This window comes from Chamaea fasciata, unplaced genomic scaffold (assembly GCF_029207755.1).
Source record: "Chamaea fasciata isolate MVZ Bird 193981 ecotype frontalis unplaced genomic scaffold, bChaFas1.0.hap1 SCAF_1, whole genome shotgun sequence".
Classification (NCBI taxonomy): domain Eukaryota; kingdom Metazoa; phylum Chordata; class Aves; order Passeriformes; family Sylviidae; genus Chamaea; species Chamaea fasciata.
Genome location: NW_027094086.1, coordinates 131,654,874 through 131,680,799, shown reverse-complemented (window position 1 = coordinate 131,680,799; position 25,926 = coordinate 131,654,874).

The following is a 25,926-nucleotide window of genomic DNA, read 5'->3' as shown; positions in this document are numbered from 1 at the left end:
CCACTGAAAGGGAGAAGCAGATCATAGACTTGCGTCTGAGGGCCCCTGGTGAGTACTGCTCTTCAAAGGAGCAAACCTTTACTCAGTGCGTATCTGGTAAACACCAGAGATAGAACAATGGGAATTCTGGAGTTGGTAGGGAAGGTAACTCTGGAAAGTGGCCTTTCTTTGTCTCACAGCTCCTGTATATGGCTATGTGGGAGATATGTTTGTCTAATTTCTTTAAACATGCTCTGGGAGCTGTTTAGTAGCAGGACCATTAATGGATGTTATTTTCACACAGCAGAGCTCACTTTCAGGGCCAGACAGCTCTTCTACTCTTGGTGATTTCTTCCCATTCTCATTTCACTGCTCACTGAATTTATCTTGGGGAAAGAAACCACACATAAGAGAGCAGGGGAAAGAAACCACACATAAGAGAGCAGGGGAAAGATCCCTGAAAGCACAGGCCCTGTGTCAAGATCCACAGGGAATATTTTTCCTCTTTCTTTTACTTTTTCTAATGTTCTGTTTGCTTCATACTTAAAGAGTTCTTAATTAAGTGTGCACAAATTCTTGGAGTTCTCTGGCCCTTGTCACTCTCCTCTTTGGGTTGAGTTGTGTATGATCCAAGGCCGATTCCGATTCAGCACAGCTGCATAACCTTGGTGTACACTGCTAAGCAGACTGCTGAGTTGTGAGGCAGCTGAGAGAAAGCACGTAGCCTGCAGCCATGTGAGATAAGAAAGATTGTGGAGGTAGGGATAGGCAGCAGTTCAGCGATTCAAGAGGAAAAATGTTTACATGAAAAGGCATAAAATCCTAAGAGAGAAAACTAAGAATAGGAACCTGCCAACTCAGCAACATCAAGGGTCAGCCCACTCCAAGGAGACCAACCCTTCCCCATCTGGCTGGCAATTTCTTGTCTAGAAAAGACTCACTGGGTGTGGTGAGCTGATTAATGTCTAGTCTAAATAAATAATTAGCCCTAGCTATTTATTATGTCTGTTAGGAAACGACTGTGGAGTTTCTTTAGAGGTGGCAAAATTTGCCTGATCAAACCTGTGAGGGCAATGGAGGAGATTTACCCCAAGCTTCACCTTTTTACTCCCAAAAACTCTCTTGCCAGAGCTACTTATTTGTCAAAAGCTTGCCTTCCTCCTCCAAATACAGACTGCTCATTTGGGGTTGAGCAGCAGACTTTGAATCTTCAGTTATTCTTCAGGAGACAGAAGGCATTTGCCTTCCTAGCCCTTTGACCATACCTTTTCCTTGTTTTCATTAAATTCTGGCATGATTATGATGTAAATATTTCTATTTGCTCCCTCAGTTAAAATCGTACTAGAAAATCCTTAAGCCATAACCTGGGTAATAGTGCCAAAACTGTGATTAAATAATTTTCTACTTCAATATGTATCCAAAGATTTCCCAACTATATTTTTAAATTACACGTTTGTAGAGAAGTTGCAAAACTAGAGTCAATCTATTTGCTAGGTTTTCACAATAGAGGAAATTTAACACTGACATGCTCAACACTTTCTACTTATTTTTTTTTTAATGACTAAATATAATTTTGTTAATGTGCATTTCACAGTGAATGTCATTCAAGCTGGCTTTGCAGTGATCAAGAATGATCACAGATGTCAGGTTGTTGATGAAGACAAACATGATTATTACATACACTTTGAGTACCTAAAGCAATTGAACCTGATTTTTAGTTAATATACCAGTCCACTCAGCTTTTATTGGTGTAGGAAAAACGTGAAGGAGGGAACATGTCCGATGTCAGTTTGTCAGTTCTATTTCTTGTCATTGAGTAAAATAAGTACACACTTGTCATTTCACTTGCTTGGGGAATGCATGTTAATGGATTGCTAAAGTGTGTTCCTTCCACTCCACAACCTTTACACCTCATTCATCTGTCAAAACATGAATGCTGAGTAGATAGGAACACAGTCTATGGATTCACTTTCATCCATCTTATTCTTTACTGAATGAGCAACAAAATATACACACAAGGTGTACACAGTACTGCATTCAAAATTCTGTATCATTTACAAATGGGCACCTGATAAGACACAGAACACGTAAAAAATGACTGCTGAAGGCATGTCAATAGATGGGCTGGCAGGGATTTGTGGTAGCTTTCTTCCTCTACTTCTTTTCATGATATGTAGTGTATATAATCTAAATCCCGAGGAATAATTTCTTTGCAGACCATTGTCAGCAGTCCTGAATAATCTGTAGGTTTGAATAGTGGCCTTGAAAGATGCCTTTGAAAAACACACCATTAAAATCACTCCATTCTCACTAGTCAAGTCAGGAGATGGGAAAGTATTATCTGCTTATGTGGATATGGAATGAAGAATTTAAATGTAATTGTATACACTCAGCTACAGGAAATCTGTAGTATTTAAAGAAAATACACAGGATAATTAGTTGGTAGTTTTTATTTTGGAGACTTCATTCAAGACTGATAACTACCATTCATATTTTTCTTTCTTCTTGAAAACATGAGCTTTTAAAATTACCTTCCAGTTACAAACTAAGGAGAAGACTCCTTTAATTAAAGAGAAAATTTTCTGTTGTTCTGGATGCCCAGTCAAGAACTTAGACCCCAGGGTTTGTATGAGGTTTTCTTAGACAATGACATCCTTCACAGAACAACACCTACAAACACAACAAAACAAAAAATCAAACCTTATGAAATACACAGTGAATTACCTTATGAACTTGATCCGAAGCCTTCACTGAAGTCAATAAAGATCTCCTGATTTATTCAATTTCTACATGACTTGTATGGACAAACCTGCATCCTGAGCTCCTCTTCCAAAAGCATTTTATTTACTTGAGCTTAAAGCTACTGATTAATACAGTGACTTGGCTTCCATCTTACCCAAACCCAACTTGGAGCTTGGACAGCTTTGTATTCATGGAGATAGATAGATAGATAGATAGATAGATAGATAGATAGATAGATAGATAGATAGATAAAAACAAAATGACAAGTAAAATTTTGTTCCTGCTTTAAGCAGGGCATCAACATCTCTATTTTGCGAGAGTTATTGGTTAGAAACTGTATAACAGAACACAGGTGTTGATAGTCTTTAGTAACTTCCCACAGCTCTAACTCGTACTTTGTTTTGTCAGTTTTGTACCTCTTCATTCTTGTTTTCCATGATTGCTTTCCAGTTTGCCTTTCAGTGTGTAAATATTCAGATATTCTCAATGGCTGTATTTCTACTTACCATTTAAAGCAGCAAGCACCTGGGGATGCCACCTAGACAAGCTAACACTTCCATGTTTAGCTGTTAGACATTGGAACTAGTTCTTTGGCAGACTGCTGAGATGAAGCTAGTTAGTTTTCCTGAGTAGCTGTGTTTAAAGATGAGTAGGCTACTGGATGGGGGAAGTACTTCTATGTACTAATGTTGGATAAGGAATAATCTCATTTTTGCTAATTAAGAGAAGCTAGAAATTTCTGGAACTATTTGCACTCTCCACCCTGTCTAGGTTATCCTATGAGCCTAGGATTTGCTAGAGAAAGTGGTAGATCTGTGATCAATATTTTTTTAATTACTGTAATAGTGTTACTCAAAGTCTGTGGTTGCTGTGCAAGAAAATATTGAGTAACACATTTTTCTAGGGGTTTTTGCCCCCTTTTTATTACATTTTCCCCTCTTAATAATGAAAAGGATTGGTCTTCACTGAAAGTTGAGAGTTTCAGCATCATGCTAGTGTTAGGCTTGGGTTATGTATGGCTTCTACCAGCACAGCTAACCAGTGAAATCCACAATTCATTGGTTTAGGCACTTTTTACCTTCACATTTGAAAACAATATTCTAATATATACTTTATGCTAACATAAATAACTGGTGTGAAAAACTAAGTTGTACTTCTAGAATTGTACCAGAAGAGTGAAATTACTAAAACTTGTTAGTGATTTAAAATTTAAATTTAAAATACAATTTTCTCAAGCAGATCAGAATTTTTAAAAAAGTTATCTAAGCATCATAAAAATGAAGACTACCAGAAAAAAAAAAAATTATTTAGGTTCTAAACTTTTAGTGTGAATGCTTAAAGATGGTTAGGAATAATGTTTTTCTTTGAAACTTTCTCTAGACTTTTGCCAGGGAAAGAAAAAAGACCTCCCACAGGTATTTTGCAGCATGGGAAAATTTCTAGGAAGCTCCAATGTAATGACATCAATCCAGGTTGCTGAAACAAGAGCTTAGACATACTCACAGCTTTAACAGGTACAAGGACTTTTGGGTCAAGCATGCTATGGCATGTTCATCTAAAGGCATTTATAGGAGTTTATAATTCTAATATGAGTTGTAAAAAGAAGACTCGACCACAGAATCTTCAGCATTGACATTGGGCTATTCACTGTGTTCAATAAATAATTCAAATCAAGATTTTGATCAAGACAGTATTCAGAAAGTCAACAATGATTATACAATGTACTTGCTTCTACTAAATCTTCAAATCACTGTGGCAGTGTCATACTGAGTGGTGATATAGACAGCTACTTAATTGCTGTTTCTAGTTAGATTTTGAGGCAACGTGTTGGGGTTTTATTAGACAAATCCTTTTTTATGTACATATGAGAATGTGGTTGCTGGGTTTTGGAATATATGACATACTTTTTAAATGCTAGGAATACTTTTTTTTTAACATCTCCATTCTCTTTAGCACAGTGAATGTCAATACTATGTTTTAAAAAACTTACTTTAAAAGGTTTTTTTGAAAGTCTTCTACATGAAAGTGGGAATCAACAAATAGGCCATATATAATCAAGCGTCCAGAGTGACTATTTTGTTGCAAACCCCAATTTTTTTTTGTTGTTGTTGTTCTGTATTTTGCACACGTCCAAAAGTTTGAAATGCTTCCTTAGGAGTAGTTGGTGGAAATTCAGAAGGGGAACTTAAGCTAGTGGAAATCAGGCATGGCAGATACAGCAAAAAGCAATGATGGTTCCTGGTCAGTTCTGTGCATGCTGAATGTATAAAGATCAGATCCTCAGGAACACTGAGGGTTTCATGACACTGGTGATCAGGTTGGCAGTAAAGTAGTTGATTTTGCTAAACTTGTAGTTTATGTGGAAAAGCTGTCTAACTACAAACCAGCAGATGGCAATGACAGTCTGAAGAGCATAGGAGTAGGACCTGGTGTGGCCAGGATGCTCTTCTTCAGGTTATATAATTTGACTGTCACCTCTCCTACCACAAAGGTACCTGTGTTGCTGTCTCTAAGAGGCTCTTCTAGCCTGTGTGGAGCTGTGACGTAGTACCTCTGTCTCCCTGTCTTATTTATGTCCCTGTCATATTTATATTAATGACACTATCTGGAGTCAATTCCAAGCTATTAAATCTGCTCAGCACAGGCATGAGTGCTGTGTATCTGGCACTTCTTTCAGTCCTTTTGGAGATATCACACCTGTTGGTGATTTGGAGGTGAAAATCTCTTACTAGCTGTAGCTCAGCCTTGTCTCCTCTGTCTGGGAAAGGTTGTCTAGAAGGGATGGGTGGCCTTCACATTCAAAAGTGTAGTCTTATCTGTAAGTTAGTAACTTCCATCCTTCAACTCATTTCACCTTATTTTTTGTCTTGGGAATTTTAAGTGAAATCCCCATTCATAATCTGACTGATTACTGTTAGGTTTCATTCTGGAAAATTTCCATGTACCTCTGTTATGTTCTGTGCCTGCCACGCTTCCTTGGTTAGCTAAATTTGTGCTGTTAAATTGGAAAGTTTGAATGTAAAATTTTTAACTTCCCTTATTTGAGATAAATTTTGAGTGCTGAGTGCTGAGTATCCTAAACGATATTTAGCATGGCTTTTAGAATCCTAAAAGGTGGCACTTTGAAAGCACAAGATGTTTAAGAAACACAAAATTTCTTTAAGTGCCTTTATGGTGATAGTGCTCAGCTGTCAGGATTTCAGCTTCACAAGATCCCTGTTTCAAAAAGACTTAAATAATTTTAACAATGGCTTGTCAGCTCTATTTAGCCTTAAGTTTCAATTTCTCTGACTATCAATATATTCCCTCCCTGTTGATATATTATCACCTGCTGAAGGGTCTCACTGTGATGCACTTAGCACTTCAAATAATGACTGCAGACAGTGGAAACTGGTGACAAATTACGTCTTTCAGAAGCTATATTGGAGAGAAAGGAGCAAGAGAAGAATGGCTAAAACAGTTATTCTTGAGATGACACTAAATAAACCAGTGCAGGTATAGGTATAGACAGTAGTAGTAGTAGTAGTAGTAGTAGTAGTAGTAGTAGTAGTAGTAGTAGTAGAGTGTAATTTTTAATATATTTTTTATTGTCATGCAAGGAATTGTTGGTTAAATATATGTAGATCAGAGTGTGCTAAATACATAAAAATTACAATGTTTGGAATCAGAAGTACTTGTATCCTGACTTCTGTTAACTCTAAGAATTTAGTATAATATTGAAGTTTGTGATAATTTGAATATTTGATGAGTTAATGATGTAATATGATTTTAATCAAGCAACAGCACAAAGAGGGCTGGGTAACTTGGCTCTCAACACATGTAGGGTGTTACTAATATAATCTTCTGATTCTCTTCCTCTCTCTGCCAATTGCATCAACAATTTGGCATGCATAGTAGGAAGTTATTATGGATTCTGCAGCAACCTTCCTGTTGCATGGTACAGATAACACAAATCTTGTTCACAGTCTGACAAAATATAAATGACTTCATAATGAACTGCCACCCTTTTAATATCTCCAGAACTTCAGAAATGTTATCTGGCAATTGCAGGGGGCTTAAGTTATGCTTTTAGACGGCTGAAATTTAGTACCATACTTGCACCTATTGTGTGTCCCCCACCCCCCAATGTTTTTCTTAGCACAAAACAATAATTAATATAATCTTCTGTATCAAACACAGACATGCCCATCCATTTAATTATGATCATGTGGAGAATGTGATAAAGCATAGCTTTTAAAACTGATGATATTTTACAATTTTTAGAGGAACCAGCAAAACTCAAACTCTTCCTATTTTTCCCTGTTTTTTCGACTCTATTGAATTTTATCTCGTAATCTAATGTATGTCTCGGCAGGATAAATCCTATTGTAAGGTACCCTCATCAGGCAGGCCTGGGTACCCCAAGGCACAGGCAAGGTGTAGGAGAGCTACAGGATGGGGAGCACAGGCATGTTCAGTTGGGAGGAAGGGCAGGAAGTGTCTTGTGAAGTGGTTCACTTCATTGACTATTGAGAAAGGCTCTAGAAAGGAAAGACAGGAAATCTGTATGGGAAGAAATGACAGAACATATTCTTGAACTGTAGGGATGTGTAGGGGTAGCTCCTCATGTGCAGTCACTGTCTGCTCACTGGGTGCAGGCAGGACCAGCTGGAGGTGAATAGGACTGGAAAGTGAGGCTACAAGAAGACCAGAAGGCTATGGGACAGGAAGGCAGGCACTAAGAAAAGAAGTTTATAATCTTCTTCTCTAGGACGACACAATCAAGTTTGGAACTAGAATTTGATTTACTTGACTCCATGTTATAGAGTGAAAAATATTCCCGAAGTACAAAACTGACTTTTCCTTAATCCTATCTTTTTAACATGCAAACTATTTGATCTGTAAGAAAAAGCAGTCTGGAGCCTTTGTACTGGGTATGTTATGTAGGGAACAAATGCTGAAGTAAGGTGTTGCAGATGCCCTCATTATAGCATTACTCATTTATAGCATCAGACTCTGGATGGCTTTCACCATAGAATGAGATTTTTCAACAGGTTACTTCTCAAATCCTGTTACTTACTCACTTACATCCTTTCTTTAACAGCGACATGCTTTTAGTTTTGTACAAACTTTAAGTATGGCAGAAGGTGACATTGGTGTTTTAAGGATTGTTGTCCCTTGGGGGAAAAAAAAGGAAGGATAAGAGAGCTTGTGATGTTATTTATGGCAGACGAATATTTTGTGAATGTACAAAGCTTTGCTGCTGCATAGAAAATGCTTAGAGAATGAGACTAACATTCTGGGAAAAAACCAAACCAAAACAACAGACCCAAAACCCCTCAAACTCCCCTGTCCTTAGATATTTTCTACAGAGCATGAATTGCTGTTGTTCGCATGCAGTCTACAGTTATTTTCTGGTTTGGGCTAGATGCTGTGGCTTTACCTGGTGGAATATTTCCTTATTTTGAATTTTTTCACTGTAGTCAACAAAGCTGGTTATGAGATATTATGCAGTCAAAGCAGAAGTGCCAGAATCCACTGACATTTTGGTTTTGCATGTGACCGGCTATCTAATTTCCAGATATTTTTCGTAAAATGCATGATGGCAGCTTTTAGAATATGTGAGTAAGAACCAGCAAACAGCAACAGGTAGCAGGTAGTTTTTGTGAGAGGATACCTTTGTTTCTTTGTGAGTGCAGGTATTCACATGAAAAATAGCCCTTCAGCAAGCATTTGTGTGAACAAAAGGCCCGTTTGTATGAATGCTCATAAATAAAAAATCATAAGAGTTGTAAACATGGTTGAACTGAATCGTCACTTTGCATTCAAATGAGTGTTAGCAAACACTGAGCAAAGGGAAAGCTGCTCTAAGAGGTTTTTTTGCTCAGGAAATTTCCAGCAATAGCAGAAGCTTTTTCAGGCTAAGTTGTGAGGACAGAGTGGTCTGTCTTTGAGAAGTGTATAAAACGGTGTAGACTTCTGACCTTGAACAGCTTGGACATTCCTATTTTCTTGTTCTGCTACACACTGGTAGAAAGCTCACAGTCCTGTCTGAAATCATCAGCGGTGGTTAAAGAGCTGCAGAAACTGGAGAATCATCAAAGAGGGTTCTAACTGTGTCAAATAGATGGGGTTTTGTCTAATACATGGCTGACTTGTGTCCACTTCTGTGCACCTGCACTGTTGTTTTGAAATAGGTGCTGAAGAAATGGAATGATAGTTGTGTCACTTCAGATGACTTGTTCAAATGTGTGTTTCAATTCTCCTTTAAGTAAGTAACATCTCTGGTAACTGTGTGGCCTTTAGATCAAAGGTGAGGAAGAATATCTCTGTTTCCAAGGAGACAAAAGCAGTCCACACTATGAGAGTGACAAGTACTACACTGGAACTAAAAAATGAGTTTGACTTTTCACAAAGAACATTAATTTTCCTTGCAGGTCCTAGCAGATATGAAACTCGATATGTTGCATGTGTTACACAAGCCTGCCGGGCTTCTCAGTCTAGTTTCAAAAGACCATGGTTCTGCCCAGTTTCCCTGGGCTGAATTGGAAGTGGTGAACCAGCAAGCCAAAGGACAAATGAGAGCCTTAATTACTTACACAGTTAATTATTGGCAGACTCATCACCCCAGGTTTGATCCGGACTGATCAGTCGCCGTTCAGCCATTGAACCCTGAACCTCAGTTCAAGTGCATTAAGTGCATAGAGTAGAGTCTGGAGATAATTTCCAATAGCAAAATGGGAATGCATTAGACTTAGAGAAATAAGTCAACAAAGGTTATCCCACATTACTTATTTTAAAGACCAGAGGATGGATGGGCTTTAGTGTGTGTGTTCCTTGTTAGTATTAAAACAACCTTTATCAATAGTCCCTTAATGTCTCTTTTACTGGTAGTTCAATTCCCAAATTACTCCTGCCAGAGAAATCAGTATCCAGCCAACAGCAATCCCAGCAAGACAACAGGTGACTTCAAGACAAGTGTGAAGCCACAGTCTCTGTCCCCTGAGAAAACTTCCAACATGTAACAATTGACCCAACCATACTGAAGATCATGTAGTTCTGTGCTTTTGCCATGCAATACTCTAGACATCATTTCTGTATAGAAACAGAACCAGTATAGTACAGAAATACAATTGCAATTTTTAAGGCTTTTTATGGGATTTATTCATCTTCAGGTTAACTGCTGCATGCACAGAAGCACCCTAGGCAGAAGGAGCAAATGTCCATAGAGGTTTTTATGCTAGAATTTATACTAGAAGAGGCTGGAAAATTTTATTAATTGAGAAAAAAATTATTAAAATAATTTTCAATATTTTCCAAAAGGAAATCGACCTATGTTATTTTTCCTCATCCCTCTGCAGGCGAGCAAAGAGTTTCCATTTCCAGAAAAAAACAAACAAACAAACAAAAAAACACCCTATGTATATGCAAAACAACTATCTGGTGACGGCTTTGAACCAGCAGATAGAATAAGTGCATCCTGCAAGGACTGCAGAATGTTAGATTAAAATGTCCATCTTGGTGTGAGCAAGCAAGCAATGATGCTACTTTGCTCTACAAATAAATTCAGACTGTCTTGGAGATTGACTTGTTTGTGCAAGGTGTGGAGAGAAACTATTGCCCCAGTTTTCCTCTATCTGTTTCAGCAATGGTTACATATTAACTATTCCTCCATCAGCAAGGAGAAATTAAAGAATGCTGCCTGTAATTTAACCTCTTCATGGTGATTTTTACTGCACTGGTTGATCTTGGGAGCTGTTTAAGTCTCAGGAACACTGTAAATGCATCAGCCTTGGTAATGGCATCCTGTTTACAGGCATTGGAAGGGTTTTCCTTGGAAAGGTGCTGATATCATCTTCATCCTCAGAGGTCGTCCACAACAGCAGAAGCGTATGGAGGGTGGGGAGGTGGCAGCTCTGTCAGTAGGAAAGGAAAACTTTGGGCTCATTTTGGTGGGCAGGTTGACCTTGGTGTCTCTAGGAAAACCTGCCTCACCACTGGAAGCTTCCAGTGGTCTCTACTGTCTGAAAAATGGACTATCAGAAAATTTGTTCTCCTGGTCAAGCCTTCATCTCTGTGTGAATGTAGTGAATGTCAGGTCTTTTCTGTGATTTCAGAAAGAATCCCTGCCCAACAACAAAGTTGCTTCAAGCAAAAATGGTTCTGCCTCACACTTGACATGATCCAGAATACAAACCTGCCTGCAGGTAATAAAATGTTGTAGACTTATTTGTCCTGTTTAGGGAAGGAAAGAAGTGTCTGTAATGGTCTAGATCCTAATAAGAAAAGAATATAATCAACTTTCCAGGGATATTTCATAACAAACAGGTATTTTTGTAGACAGAGGAGAGGGAGAGTGAATTTATAGGTAAATTGAAGTTGTGACTACATAATTCCAGTCCTGTCATCTACTTGTTAATGAGCTGACTCTGATCCAGTTTTAGCTCCCTAAAGTCTATGTTTCTGCTAAAAAAGCAAATAGAAAGAATCACCTTCTGAGGGTATGTATCCCTCTCCATTTTAAGAAGTCTATGTGGCTTTGTTGATATAGCTAGTGTACACAGGAATCTCACCCTGCCGTGTCCGGGCCCTTGGACTGGAAAGATTGGCAAGCATTTTTTCCAACTATTGAGTAGCATTATACTCTAATAATTTTACAAATTACTGTCTTGCATAATTAACCTCTTGACCTAGAGGTTTTCAAGAAAGGTATTTGTGCATGTGGAGCAAGATGGGGTCCTTGAAAGAATGAAGTCAGTTTAAAACTACTTGATACAATTTGTTCTGAGAATTTGAATGCTGCAACTGGAAAGCAGTCGACTGATGCCTGTAGAGCTCAGTCACTTTTGCTATTAAGAAAATATTGCAATGAAAAAAAGCCTATGGAAAACACTTTATTCCAAAACAGTATGTAGGATTTGGTTGACATCACTGTAAAGCCATGGATCTAGGATATGACAGCTACCAATTGAGAAATATTTATTTTCCTGTAAAGATGGTTCTTGCTCTGCTGTACTAAAGTGTGCAAATCTGTGAAACCAGCATAATACACAGATTTTTTTAATATGTAAAAATGCAGAATACAGTCTGTTTTCTGTTCCAGCTTGCAAAGACAGTTTTAAATGTCAATTATCCCAAATCAAGAAAATACTGCATGGGTACATTGTAGAGCACAAGGATAACTGGTTTAAAAACTATGCATTAATGCCCAGTACTTAAAAATTAAATACTTCCTAAATTCAAATTATTGAATTCAGATTTTCATTTAGAACACAAAAAAACCAAAACAACAAACAACAAACCCACCCAAATTATCCTTTGGCTAAGTTATCAAGTCACAGCAATAAAAAAGAATCCTGCTTTCCTGACACAAAATTATGATGCATCATGAATCATTCAGCATTAAAACAAACCAGGTATTAGATAAAAGTTAAACTTCATGCTGAGCTGTAATGGGAGAATAGTCCTCAAACCCTACTCCCTTTAAATTGCCCTTCTGTTAGAGACACTAAAGTAATTCCTGCACTTGTGCAGACATGGTGGATAATGTTGCCTGAAAATGTTTGGGGATTTTTTAGTAGGAAGTCTGAGGTTTAAAGCTTTTCATCCTTAGCTCGCTCCATGGTACAACCTTATTTTACAATTTTACGATTTATTTTTTAAAATTCAATCAAATGCAGAACTCTTCAGAAAATTGTCAGTATTATACCAATATTTTAATGGTTTTTAGCCATCAAGCTAAAGTGTAGTTTAAGCCAATATCATATTGGTAGTGATTTGTCTTTATTGTGATAACACACTTTGGAGGTCTTGTCGGAAGGGACTTCATAGAATCTCTGCCCCAGTAAAATCACAACTTCTCAATGATATAGTTGGGTTGGAGAAAGATTAGAGCATATTAAAAGTACTGTGGTAGATAAACCCATCAAACGACTGCTCTCAGTGTTCACAGGATTATTCTATAATGGATATAATGGAAACCAAATAGGATTTTTTAGGAAAAAATACTATTAGTGCCTATAATAAATTATTGAAAAACTGCATGAAAAAATTTAAATCCAAGGCAGGATAATATATTTTTAAGTCACTTTTGATTGCAGATAAGCAAAAGGGAAATATTCTAACTGTTGCACCTGGCAAGTTGCTTTCTGCTTCTACTGAATTTGGTAGCAAGCTCCACTAGTGCAGTATGAGTAGGGTCTGTTCCCTGTATTTTGGATGTTTGTGCCTGAATTTGGTTTGCTTCACTAAATACTGCTGATGGTCAGACAAGCACCAAGGTTATCTATTGATCTAAAGCCAAGTAATTGCTAGTGGTCATTCTGGCGACTCGATTTTCTTCAGCAGAGTTAAGGGACTAAGCCTTCTCATCTCATACTTCCTTTTTGTGATGATTTAAGTATGATTGTAGCCAAGTGAGGTCTTTATATACAGTGATCTTCTGTATGCTGTTCTAGGGAACTGACAGCATCTCTTATTCCTTCATGAGCCATATCATTGGCACATCCTCTGTGTAACAGTTATAAAAAAGGAACAAAGCTTCATTAGCTAAACTGAGCTGCAGCTCGCTGTATCTTAAACTTTGGCTCAGATTCTTGGCTGTGTCTCAGAAATAGAGAAGGAGCCCAAGAAGAGGCTCTGGATCACTGTTATTTGTTTCTATGAAGGTGAGAAATGGTCTCGACCATTTCTTCTGGCCACGACAGTGTTTTCCTTCCCATACGCAGCTTCTGGGTTATGTTCTCTTCTTGGCTATAAGTGTACAGAAGAGCAAATTTGAATCCAGACTTCCAAGTAATATTTGTTTGTGGAAAAACCTAACAGAAGGGAGAGTATTCACTACTGTGTGCACATGCAGGGCCAGGGTAAAGGAATGCTCCAGCCAGGCCTCAGCAAGCCAAAGGAGTATGCAAAGCAGTAGAGAGAGGTTGCTGTTTTTCTCCTTTGAACTAGTCTGTGTCAGCTGCCTGAGGCAATTAAGGTTTATAGCCCCTAATCTAGGCTGCAGACACTCACTTGGCCTCCTGGAGAGCTCAGGATGAGACAAACCTACCTGCTGGCCAGGGAGACTGCTGGTGGGTTCCTCCCTTGTCCTGGATGCCAACTGCATTTGTTTACCTGTGGTGCTCTGAGCCTTGCTGCTGCCTTGCCTCGTTCTGGACCTGACTTCTTCCTTCTGGAAATCCTGCTTGACATCATTCCCAATGCTGTGACACCACCAGGCATGAGCATTGGGCACCAGAAATGACTTGGCTGCTGTTGATGGGCTCATCTGCGACATGATGGACATCGAAGTAGCATTAGTGACTTGGTAACTGATGGGAATGCAGAAAAGTAGCTTTTGCAGAAACTTAAGAAGATTACCCATTTAGAAAGAAATACTCTTTTCATGAATGCACCAGAGGTAAATTTTAGCTTTTCACAAGCCAGCTAAATTCCCAGGTCTCTGAGTGGTTTTGTTAATGGTACTGAGGGTAAAAGAGAAAAATACATACTTTTATTTTTGATGTCTTCAATGTATATGCATTACTGCTCTGAAATATTTTATCTTCCCAGTTAATCTGTATCAGTAATTTTTTTCTGTTTTGATAAACATTAACATTTGTTCAACTGAGAATCAGAAACTCTGAAAAGAGTGTTTTCATTAGATTTTCAATCTGGAGGCCTGACTCTACTACAAAGAATCTTCTTAGATTGAGAAAGTGACTGCTTAGAGAAATGTGTCATTTTTCTGCACTTGTCTATTTGAATACTATGGTCTACATCATTAAAATTCTCACAGTCCTGTACCAAAGGAATTGAATAAATGCAGAGATATTAACATGGTTATATTAAATTGCAGCCATTTTACATTTTGATTTTAGTGAATGTTTTATTAATTACAGTGGTATCATTAATTTTTTGTGTTGAGGCCAATCTATACAGCATGCTTTTCTCTATCAAATGGAACTTGGGAATGCTGCTCTGTAGTATTGTTTGACAAGAGCAAAGCTGTAAAAGCATAAATGTTTGATACAGCTCTGCAGGGAAATATATTTCTACTTAGCTGTTTTTTCAAAGTTATAATGGAAGAGCAATTCCCTGTTAAGTTATTCTTTTTTGTCACAAATAGTAAATATAAGCCTGCATTGCCATTCCATTAACAGCATAGTTAAAAACGACTAGCCAGGGTCTTTTTTTTTTTGTACTCTAACATGTTTTTTCCTTCCTTAGACTTGGTTATGGAACTTTTATTTTGTTTTATTGTTTTGCAAATAGAACACTTTTTTGCCTGCTTGCAGTCCTTAGTTAGAAGTGCTGGAGGTGGTGGTCTGGAAGTGACTTGAAACGGAGCATTAGGCTGAGTTCAGGATACTGGAGTTCAGGAATGCAGAAAGAACTCTTCTGCGGTTTCCAAAGCAAACCTTGTTTTCTGCAGAGAATTGTCTGAAAAAATCTAGGCCCTCAGCCCAAGTTGGGGTGAAAGCACAATGGACCTGATGTGCTGTGAGCAGGATAATTGTTAAGAACTGGAGCAGGTGGCAGCGCAGGCTGAAGATTCATCATGGCAGGGAAGGAAAGGAGTTGATGGCACTGTTGAGAGGAGCAGTGAAGGAAAACACAGCACTCTCCTTCTGCATGAGCAATTGGAGAGCCAAGAGCCAGCAGCTTGTGTGACAGCTGGTGCTGCTAGTTGTCCTGGAGGGCAATGCTGGTCTCCTCCTCTCCTTTCCCCTGCTCTGGACTAAGCTCTAATTAACTAGGCAAAAAAGAGCTTTGAGCAACAGTCTGGAAAACATCCCAAGACCCAAATGCTGAGATAATTTTTTTATAAGTGGCTAAATTAAAACTAAAGCAGAGGGACAATATTCTTACAGTTTGGGATCTCTCATACCATGTGGTCCTTGATGAAAGCTGTGATGATGAGTTTTCTGTGAGCAGTTAAAATAAGGAACCAAAGTGTTGTTCTCCTTGTCAGTGTCTATGATTACTTATTTGCTTTCACTTCTTTCCCAGTTGTGACTTCAGCTGGCTTTCATACGAGTTAGTTTTAATATTTAGCCTATCTGCCCATTTTAAAATTAGAACCACAAGTGAAAATAAGAAAATTATATATGTGCTGCAAGAAAGGAAAAAGAAAAACCTCCGGTATTGTTTGGTACTCTCATTTGTAACTGTATATGTTATTTTCTCAAAAAGCAAATATTTGAGCAAACTGAGAAGAAGTTTCTAGTTATAAACTTCACTCCTGTTTTCTAAAAGGTTTATGATATTCCTAAAAGTAGTCCTTTCAAAATTTAAAAGGTCCGGTTTGAGGCATGTGCTCCATATGATTGTATGTATGTCCATACTACAAATATGGCACAAATGGAGGGGCAAAAAAGAAGTAGAGGGAATTCATCTTCCTACTTAATTAAGAAAGTACTCCTCATATTGTTAAAATGTGAAAGCAAATCTCTTGTAATGGGGTATGAGTTCAAAATTGATTTTCTTTAGAATGGCTAAATATTTCCAATGTAGTATTGATGATGTTAGAGCTAAAATAAACAGAAGACCCTTGACTTTATTTAATTCACATAATCTCAGTTTTATGGCTGTCCCTACATACACAAATGTTTATTTTGGCCCATACCAATAATTTTCTTCATGCTGAATTTTAGAAGCAATATTGGGACCTTGCTTTAAAAATCCAGCCCACCATCTCACCAAGAAAAAGGGGCTTAATTTGTTATACAAGTATTTTTATGAAGCCAGGCCTTTTAGATTCATAAAACCTTCAAGGTAGCATTGCATAACTTCCATGAACACTAAAAAAGCAAATTGCAGACTGTGTTCTTTGTTTAGTAATCCTAGTTAGCTGAGGGTTTCTTAGATACAATGAACAATGTATACAGTGCTTTACAGATAAAATGCTTCACAGATATGATGAACATTTCACTGGAGGAAAAAGTGTCTGCAGATCACTCAGGGTTTAGTGTAGGCTTTCTCCATACCTGAAATAATCTTCTTGCTAGGACAGGCAGGCATACCTCAGGGACTTACTGACTAGTTTGGGAGGGGTATGGAAGAAACCCTTCCGGTAGTTATACAATCTTCCCTAGAAGAACAGACTTTGCCAGCCAAGGCTTTGGCAGTGGATTTTTACTGTCAGCATTTTCTGTCTCTTTCATTACTGTTCCCTCTGTTCCCTCCCATGAGTTTCCAGCTGAGGAAGTCCCATCTTCTGCCTCATCTGCTTGATTTCCTGAATATTTGGATGGATTTTTTTTTTTTTTAACCTGTGCATTGAGGAAATATATTGTCCTTAAGCAGCAGCCAACTCTCCTGAACTTTTGGTGATTTGGTACTCACAGAGTCCTTCCTGCCTTTGTGTCCCCTGAACAAGGAAAAGTCTACTCGGAACTCTGACATATTTATTCTAGTACTTGCTTTCCTTGCTACCCTCAAGGTCTTCCAGTTGGGTCTACTCCATCATCCCATGGATAATCATTGCAGCCAAATCTGTCATATTATTACATCCTTGACCTGTTATGTGTTGGTAAATGTCCTGCTTTTATTAGTCTGCTCTGCACCTTTGTTGAAAAGCATTCCCCAGCACAAACTAGAAATATCTATTATTGTAACCAACACAATATCCATATGGTCAGAAGCTCCCATGAGCACTAAAAAAAAAAAAAAAAAAAAAAAAAAAAAAAAAAAAAAAAAAAAAGAGAGAGAGAGAGAGTATAAAGAAAACCAAAAAATGGCCCTTCTGGCCATGACTGATCTTTCTGAGGAGCCCTAACCCAACTAGCACTCCAGCTTTGTGCTGACTCCCAGTGTCTGTGTTTCCAATTATGTCATTTCTCTACATCTGCATACAGATGTTTGGGTTTTCTCTGCACTGTTTTTATTTCTGGTGGTATGGGATGGGTTCCTGATCATGCTGCTTTCTTTTGTAATTGTAGACCTTACTGTCTCACCCCCAGTGCTCTTCCACTCATCACTTCTTCCTCGGTTGTCTGTAGCCTTTAATCTCCATCTCCCAATGAAGACAGAAGCAACTGTTGATCAGGGCAGAATTGGTCCAACTGATTTCTTGTTGGTTGTGTTTGAACTGTCAGGTGATTTTACATGGGCAACCAGGATATCATTTTGAAGTATCAAACTGAAACCTGGGAAGAAAAAAAGAACAATGCCCAAAAATTGTGAAGACCTGTTTAAAAGATGGCAAAATGGTAGCATTGCACAACAAAAAATTTTTTTCTTTTTTTTTTTTTTTCTGCAGAGACCATTATGGAAGCAGAAATTTATCTTCAATAAAAAATATGTTGCTATCTTAGCTCTTAGCGTAATACTCGTTATCCTCTGTAGCTGTGGTTCACATACAAGCTGTATCACAGTATTTCAGCGAATTACTGTGTTTCTCCTCGCTTAAATAAGGGAGGTTTGTGCAGCGGTTCTGAGAGTTTAATGTGCTGGTGATCAGTCTGTGTCTGTGTGAGGCCACACGGTGGAGTCAAAGCCGTGTTCTGCCCGTTCCGGGCCGTGCCACAGCCACGAGGAGCTGCTGCCTATGTCTTTGCCCAGCTGTCCTAGCAGTCCGGGAGCTTTTTGCTATAGATGGTCACTACGGAGACATTCCACTGTGTGTTAATGATCATGATTTCTTGGAAGTAAAACTCAAAAGTAATGCCCTCCCACTGGTGGCTGGCTTGGTTGGATCTGTATTAAAAGTGAAAAGATCCTCTAAAAAGACCCATGAAAACATCAAATTTAACCCTTCTTTGTCCCAAATGTAAAGTCAGGACTGTTTCGGTTAGAATCAAATTCTAAGTTAACTTTAGAAATTATTTTTCTCTAAAAAGGCAAGAATGTGGAAGAACTAATCAGCAAAAGGTTGTGATTCAACTTTCTGGCATGATGGTTTCCCCTGTCGAGAGCCCTGAGCACTTTTGAGTATAAGAGAGCCCCAAATAGTTCTGTTCTCTCTGCCTAAGGGGTTCTAAACTATTCCTTCCTATAATGTAGTTTATTGCCTTAAGCACTAGCCTGTATTCTCAGAATGAATGAATGGTTAAATGTTTCTTAAGTGGAATATAAGTAATTGATTCTTGCTGCCATACATGTAGATCTCCAACTTAGTGATTTAAGCCTTTTCTGTTGTTCCTTGCAGGAATACTAGAATGAAAGAAAAGCATCTGCATGTGTTCATTGCATATTATCGAGGAATAATTAATTGTAAATAAAAACAGTGTGGCTAAATTTTGCATTCAAATAAAAATTAAACTCATCAAGACTCCCAGCAGGCCTTACAGTTACAGCTTTGATCTGAGGGGCAAAAAGAACTTCATTTGTTAAAAGTGCTGGAAGAGAATAGATAGGTGTTTGAAGAAGTATGGAGGTAAAAAATGGATAAAGAGGATTAAAAAGGAGCTCTGAACACATGGACATGGGAGACATTTCTTCCGTGCAGAGAAGTTCAGGCTTAAGTTTTTGCTCCATGAGGTTTCCCAGCTGCTTGTATTGTTTGAGGTGCATTTTCAGAAGTGATGCTTTGTTCATCATCAGAAAATCCCCATAAATTCTCATAAAATAACAGAAAGCAACAAAATATCTATAAATCTGTCCTGACAGATAATCATTCCTGTTATTAATTCCAAGTTGATCAATGATTTTGATTGTACCCTTAGAACTATTCTTCTGGCATTGAACACTTTCCTCTACAAGATTATAGGAAGATTGAGTGTGCCCTGGAAAGATTTTTTCCCAGTCTTTACTGTCTTAGATAAAAATATCAGTAATATACATCCAGAAATACTGTTATTTTTCCAAAAGAATACATGGAGTCCCAACTTTTCAGAATACATTTTGAAAGAAACTTTCACATATAAAAATGATGTTACTTTTTTATCTACTGTCATTTGCTATAAAGATTACTGTAGTTACTGATGGATTTTTTCATCTTTAATTCAGTGAAGGGTTTTTACAAAGAAGTAGTGATTTGTTTCAAAACCATTCAGTGTAAAAAGAGTTGGTTTTTATTTTCTATTGTGAATTATTTCATTCTGAACCAAAACCATCTACAGTAATGTCTCCTGGTCTCTGGATCAGTCTGGAACTGATGTGCCAGGTGCGTGTATTATTTCCTTGTGAAACTACAAATTCACCCAGCTTCTGGAAGTTTTATTTGACTCTGGATCCAGATTTCAACTTTAAGATGTGAGGCATTTTTAACAGTGAAAGATTACAACTTAGAACATTTCTGAGTGTCTCTCAAAGGTCATGTTTGTCAAATGTTTTCAGAATACTTCCCTCCCTTTTAGTATCCCAAAAGTTGCCTACTAGGCTATTAGAGCAGAAATTGTTAGGTTCTTGAAACTGTTTTGATTCTCTCCCCTACTTCCCCCCACTCCTCTGCTCCACTTCTTTTTATCACACTCCAGAAACATTATAAGGAATTTGAAAGAGATTCCACGGTGTAATTACTCTTTGGAAGTTCTGGACTGAGCAAGTGAATGGGTTTCTTTCATTTCAAACTCTGCACTTCTATCCATATATTTACACATATGTGTGTTTGCGTTTAAATATAGATATATAATATGTACAACCACTTATAGTAAAATTGATGAAACTTAGGATAATCAGAATAGATTTTATAGTATTTTATAATGTAAATAACATATGAAGTATTTGTATTTGCATTATTAGAATCAGGTATTACTATCTTTATTAAACCAAATGTCAAATAGATTTTTTTTTTTTTGCAAATGTCTTATGATGAAAGTAACAGTTTGTAACTTGTGATAGGTAATAAGCTATAAATAGTGGTTGTGGCACTGATTTTTCCCCCTTTGATCCCTATCAAAAATTAAATGTAATTTCTTCCTTTAAGTGACTTCCCTCGAAAAGATGAAAGTGTGATTGAAGCAAACATGCTCAATACAATTTTTTTGTTTATTTAATTTAAATTAAACTGACAGACTTCTTACTGGAACTTGGAGAACTTACGTCTATTGCTATATGAAAACCACATGAAAGATTAAATATTTAGGCAATCTACCTTATTAAAGGTTTTAGCTGTAATATCTGCTTTCAGAAGTAAGTGCATTAAGTAGGTTTAATCTTAGACATGACAAAGTATAATCCTGCTGGTTTCTTTAATCTGATAGAGTATTCACTTGGTCCACCAAAAAGCATTGCCTTTCACAGCCTTGTCCTTGGCTTCTGCTCTTTGGATTTGTTCAGTCACATGTTTCCCAAGTCAGCAAAACACTCTCATCAGACTCCCAAGTTATAGATTTGTATTTCTTTATATTTATATGCTTATATGTTTACTTCATATGTTTGTAAAAGGAAAAAACCAGGGTCTTATAACAGCACTGTTGATTTAATGATTTTGCAACTGAAGTGTGGTATTATGTTGATGTCAATTGTTAATTGAAGTTTAGGTACAAGAAAAACACCACTTTAACACCATTTGTGTCTCAATTCTATTTTAATCTCTCTGCTGCTGAACTCAGACTCCAGAATATGAGACAATTGCAGACAATCTAATGAAGCATGTCATTATTTGTATATGTAAGTGTGTTCAGATACTTGTGTGTGTACATGAAATTAATACATCATATTTCTGCATGTGAACTATGCACGAATGAGTCTTCTCCTGTTAACATCTTTTGACAAAATAATATAATATTGTTGATATGATATTTTGACAGACTGCTTTTAGGGAAAGAAGTACATGAATTTTTTCGAGACATTGTACTTGCAGTTGCCTTGTATTTTTTGGATTGTATTCTGTCAAACAGCAAATCCAATGCAGAAAAGCATATTTGAGAGCATGCATATTTTTGTCATAATGGATGAGAGCTGTTAATCATACACCTGCTGTTCCTTCATCATGCTAAAATTCTGCAGAAAGATAGAAAATAATTTTGGATCAAGAACCAACTTGATCAGGATATGTTCTTTTTAGTAGAACTATTTTTGTAGTTTAAAACCTTCATTTATGTAACATGATGATAATGTTAGCAAAGAGATTTATTTACCGCAGAACCATAAAAGCCACCTTAAAAGTGTGAGAAGTGTATGGGAACTTGAGGACCACCTCTACAGATTCTGTTGGATTACTTCTAGAATCTTAGCTACCCAGGATGTCCAAATATCCTTTCTTCTTTGTGCTCCTTGTGGTGGCTGTATCTGAACTCTTTTGTTTAGCAAACAGAGGCATATTCCCAGAGATTCCCAACAAGACAGAATTTTAAAACTAATTTGGAAGTCCCCCTTGCAAATTTCAAAGATACTTATGCCAAAAGCTGGAGAGGAAAGCATCAAGCTTCACAAGGAATAGGAAAACCTCCAGCACAGAAATTAGTCCCTGCTGACAATGAAGATAGGAAAAGACAAATTATAGCTTGACAGGGACTGGCACAAATGAGATCAGGCTATGCTGATGTCTGTTCTTTGCTTGAATAATGAGTTTCCTTCCCAGCTGACTTTTTCTCCACCAGTTTGAGAAACAAAAGGAAGGTTTTGATGTATGATCTGATTTCTCTACAGTCTTAAGGACTCAGGAAAACTACAAGGCCAAACAGCAAAACAGAAGAGAACTGGAAACAATTAATGATGCTACCAGTGCACTTAAATTAAGAATATGTTTTGGGGTTTCTACATTTTGGGTATTTTCTTTTTGAGACATGTTGATCAGCATTTGCCTAGCGTATACCTTGTCCCTCAAATGTAATAATTCATTCTGCAGCATATGATAAATGGCTCATCTGATCACTCATGTTGTTTCTTACTGAAGTACAGAAGAAGGATGCTGCCCTAGGTTAACAGACAACAACCCACCCCATTGATTTAGTCAGTGACAGCTGCTTAACAAATGATTAAAGTTTGAGGTGTTGGCATGTGGTCTATTTTTCTTCGGGTGTTCACATATGTAATTAAAATTCATTATAATATTTTTCCTTCTTTTGTTAATGGTTGTGTTGGCTTGACCTTGGCTAGCTGCCAGTTGCCCACAAAATCACTCTCTCACTCCCTCCTCCATCAACAGGATGGGGGAGAAGATTAAAAAAATGGGGAAAGACAGTGAGATCACTTAGGAAGTACCATCATGGGCAAAACAGACTCAGCTTGAGGAAGATTATTTTCACTTCTTGCCAATTAAACAGACTAGGATAATGAGAAATAGGAACATATCTGTAATCACTTCCTTTTCAGGCTCACTTTCACTCTCAGTTCTTCTGTCTTTTACTTCCAAGCAATGCAAGGGAATGGGAAAAAGGAAGCTGCAGTCCCTGCCACTCCGTCCCTCACACTCTTCCCTGTTCCAGTTATATACAAATGTCTCCAAAACGGGTATCTGCATTTCTCCAAGAACTGCTCCAGCCTGGGTCCTTTCCATGGGGTGTAGTCCTTCAGGAACAGACTGCTGCAGCGTGGGTACCCACAGGGCAGCACATCCTGTCAGCAGCCTGCTCTAGTGTGGTCTGTCCATGGGCTCACATCTTCCTTTGGGGCACATCCACCTGCTCCAGCACTGAGCAGTCCTTCATGAGCTGCAGGTGGTTCTCTGCTCTGTGGGGACCTCCAGGGGCTGTGGGAGCACAACCTTGGCTCTCTGTGATCTGCACCACAGGCTGCAAGGGAATCTCTGCTCCAGCATCTGGAGCACCTCCTGCCCCTCCTTCTGCTCTGACCTTGGTGCCTGCAGAGTGTTCTCTCTCACATATTCTCAATCCTCTCTCCCAGTTGCTCTGGTGCAGCATTTTTTACCCTTTCTTAAATATTATAATATTTACATACATTCTAATTTCCTAATATAGGTCCCAGAGACACTACTGACATTGCTGTTGGACCCAGTTTTGGCCAGCAGTGGGTCCAGCTTAGACCCAGCTGGAGCAGGCTCTGTCTGGCATATGGGAAGATGCTATTATTCTTTCACAGAGGCTACTCCTGCAGCCTTCCTGCTTCCAAAACCTTTCCAGGTAAGCCCAAGACAATGACACAATATGTAATACGTTAGACAAAAAAACCCAAACGCACCCAAAAACCAGAGAAGTCAAATGAAAAAGGAAAAAAGAAAAAAGAATCAAACCTGAGAAGATACAGACAGAAGAACCTTTTAAGAGGCCTCACTCTCCTGGAAAGAAGCAGCTGTTTTTGTCTCCTGAATTCCAGTAGTTGTAGACATGGTTTTGTTGATGGCTAAAATAATATTTGGTTTGATATTTGGCTAGTATTTTGTACCAGGAAACTGCAGTGGCCATCTTCAAGCTCCTCACATGGGTCACAGGCACTGCAGGAACACAAGTTTTGTAATTGATAGTAATGGAAACACCCCCAACTAGCTTCTTCAGAACTCCTTTAAATTGTCAATTTTCCAGAGAAAACAACTAACTTTGGCTAAAATTGTGTGAAAATTTAGCAAGATGTTACTGGTTGCAGTGGTTGTTACTGAACTCCTGCTGGAAAGACTTCTACCAATCCCTCATCCTAATGCTGTCTTTGGAAAAGGAATGTTTTTATTGCTCACAGAGAGGAATGTTGTAATTAAAGGTTTAAGTGCTGTACTTCAGCCCTTGCTTCGCACTGGCAAGAAGAGATAAGGCAGAGCAATGAAGAAGGCTAACATGGTTAATCTTATCTTCACTTTGGGCAATGTAGTAATTTTTGATGTAGTGAATGACAACTGGTCTTGCTTTCTCTACTTATGCACAACATTTAGCAGCAAACAGCTGGATGGTGCCCAGATGTTGGCAAACAATAGCACCCCCATCATTCTCCCTTCAGCCCTCCACAGCTCACCAGGCTCCTCTTTCTTTCTGCACATCAGTCTCCCTGGTACCAGCACAATTACAGTTCCCTTTTCCATCACCACGTGCAAACTTCAAATCCTAAAACCAACAGTTAAGGATTGCTCAAACTGTGTGGAAGCTGCTTCTGAATACCTACCAAAAGATGAAAATTTGCTTTTCTTAGTAGATTTTTTATCTCAGTGTCAGTGGGATTTGGCAAGTGCTCAAGTCCTTTTCTGAGCCAAGGCTTGCATTCATAATTAAATTTAAGGACATTTGTAGTTGCAAGTTGTTAGTTCATCTTGGAGGACTCCTTGTTATTTAAATGCAAACTTCCAGAAAAAAAAACCATAAAAACCCATGCATTTAACTTAGTCTTATAGAGCATTTGTATTTGTAAATAGACAAAAGACACTGCCTGATCACACTTCTTCATGAGCAGCGTGAATTTGCCTGCTGTAGTGCATGCAGGTGAATTGAATGATGTTAACGAAAATAGTCATCAAAAAGGGAGGTCTCTTTTAAACTGCTAACTATAATTTTACTAACTGTTTCTAGCAGCTCAACTGATGTTTGTCAGCACTTTAATTGGCATTTGGAAACATGAGTTCTGAATAGTTTCACTGTGTGACCCTGTGGTTTTCAGAAATCAGTGGGAATGAATGAGGAATCACCTCTTTCTCCAGGCCAGACAGCAGCAGCTGCAGTCAGCAGGACCACAGTAGCTGGATCCCTCTAGTTATTTTTTTAAAGGTGACTGGCAGGGCACCACTGGAGATGACTTCAGACTCTGGAACAAGCTCTTCCCCAGCTTGTGCTGAATTTGGTGACCTTCTTGGGCATGCTGCAAAGGACATCTCTGACAGGACAGACTTTTCTGAATTTGGCTGGCTAAATTCCTGGTGAATTGATCACTTAATTCTTCTGAGATTCCATTTAGGTGTTAATTATGTTAGAGTGCCTCAGATCTGAGATAGGCATTTTCTCCTTTTTTGGTGTGGTGTTTTTTTTTTTTTTTTTTTTTTTTTTCCCCTTTGTTTCATTATTTTAAAGTGATTGGGATTAGCTGGAGTGTTTTGCTGAATCTCAGTGAAGATAAATACTGTATTATCTATTACTTTAATGTTATTTTGTTACTATATAGAAGAAATTACAAGACTAATTCATTTTTCTGTTTGACATGCCCCAGAAAAAGTGGTTGTTTTACAAACTTCAAACTTTGTGCAAAAGAACAAGTAGAATTTTGCTATTCACTACATGGTTGAGTAAGTAGGGGAACTTAAAGTCTGAAGCTAAGACATTCAAGACACTATTTGAAGTTAATATGAAAGGAAACTCAGTACAAAATTAAAGTGAGAAAAAAAAAGAATGAGAAATCAATATTTTAGGATAGTTAAAAAAGCAGAGAACTTGCTCCTCAGCTAATGTACAGCTAATACCTATTAATACTAACACTTGGGTA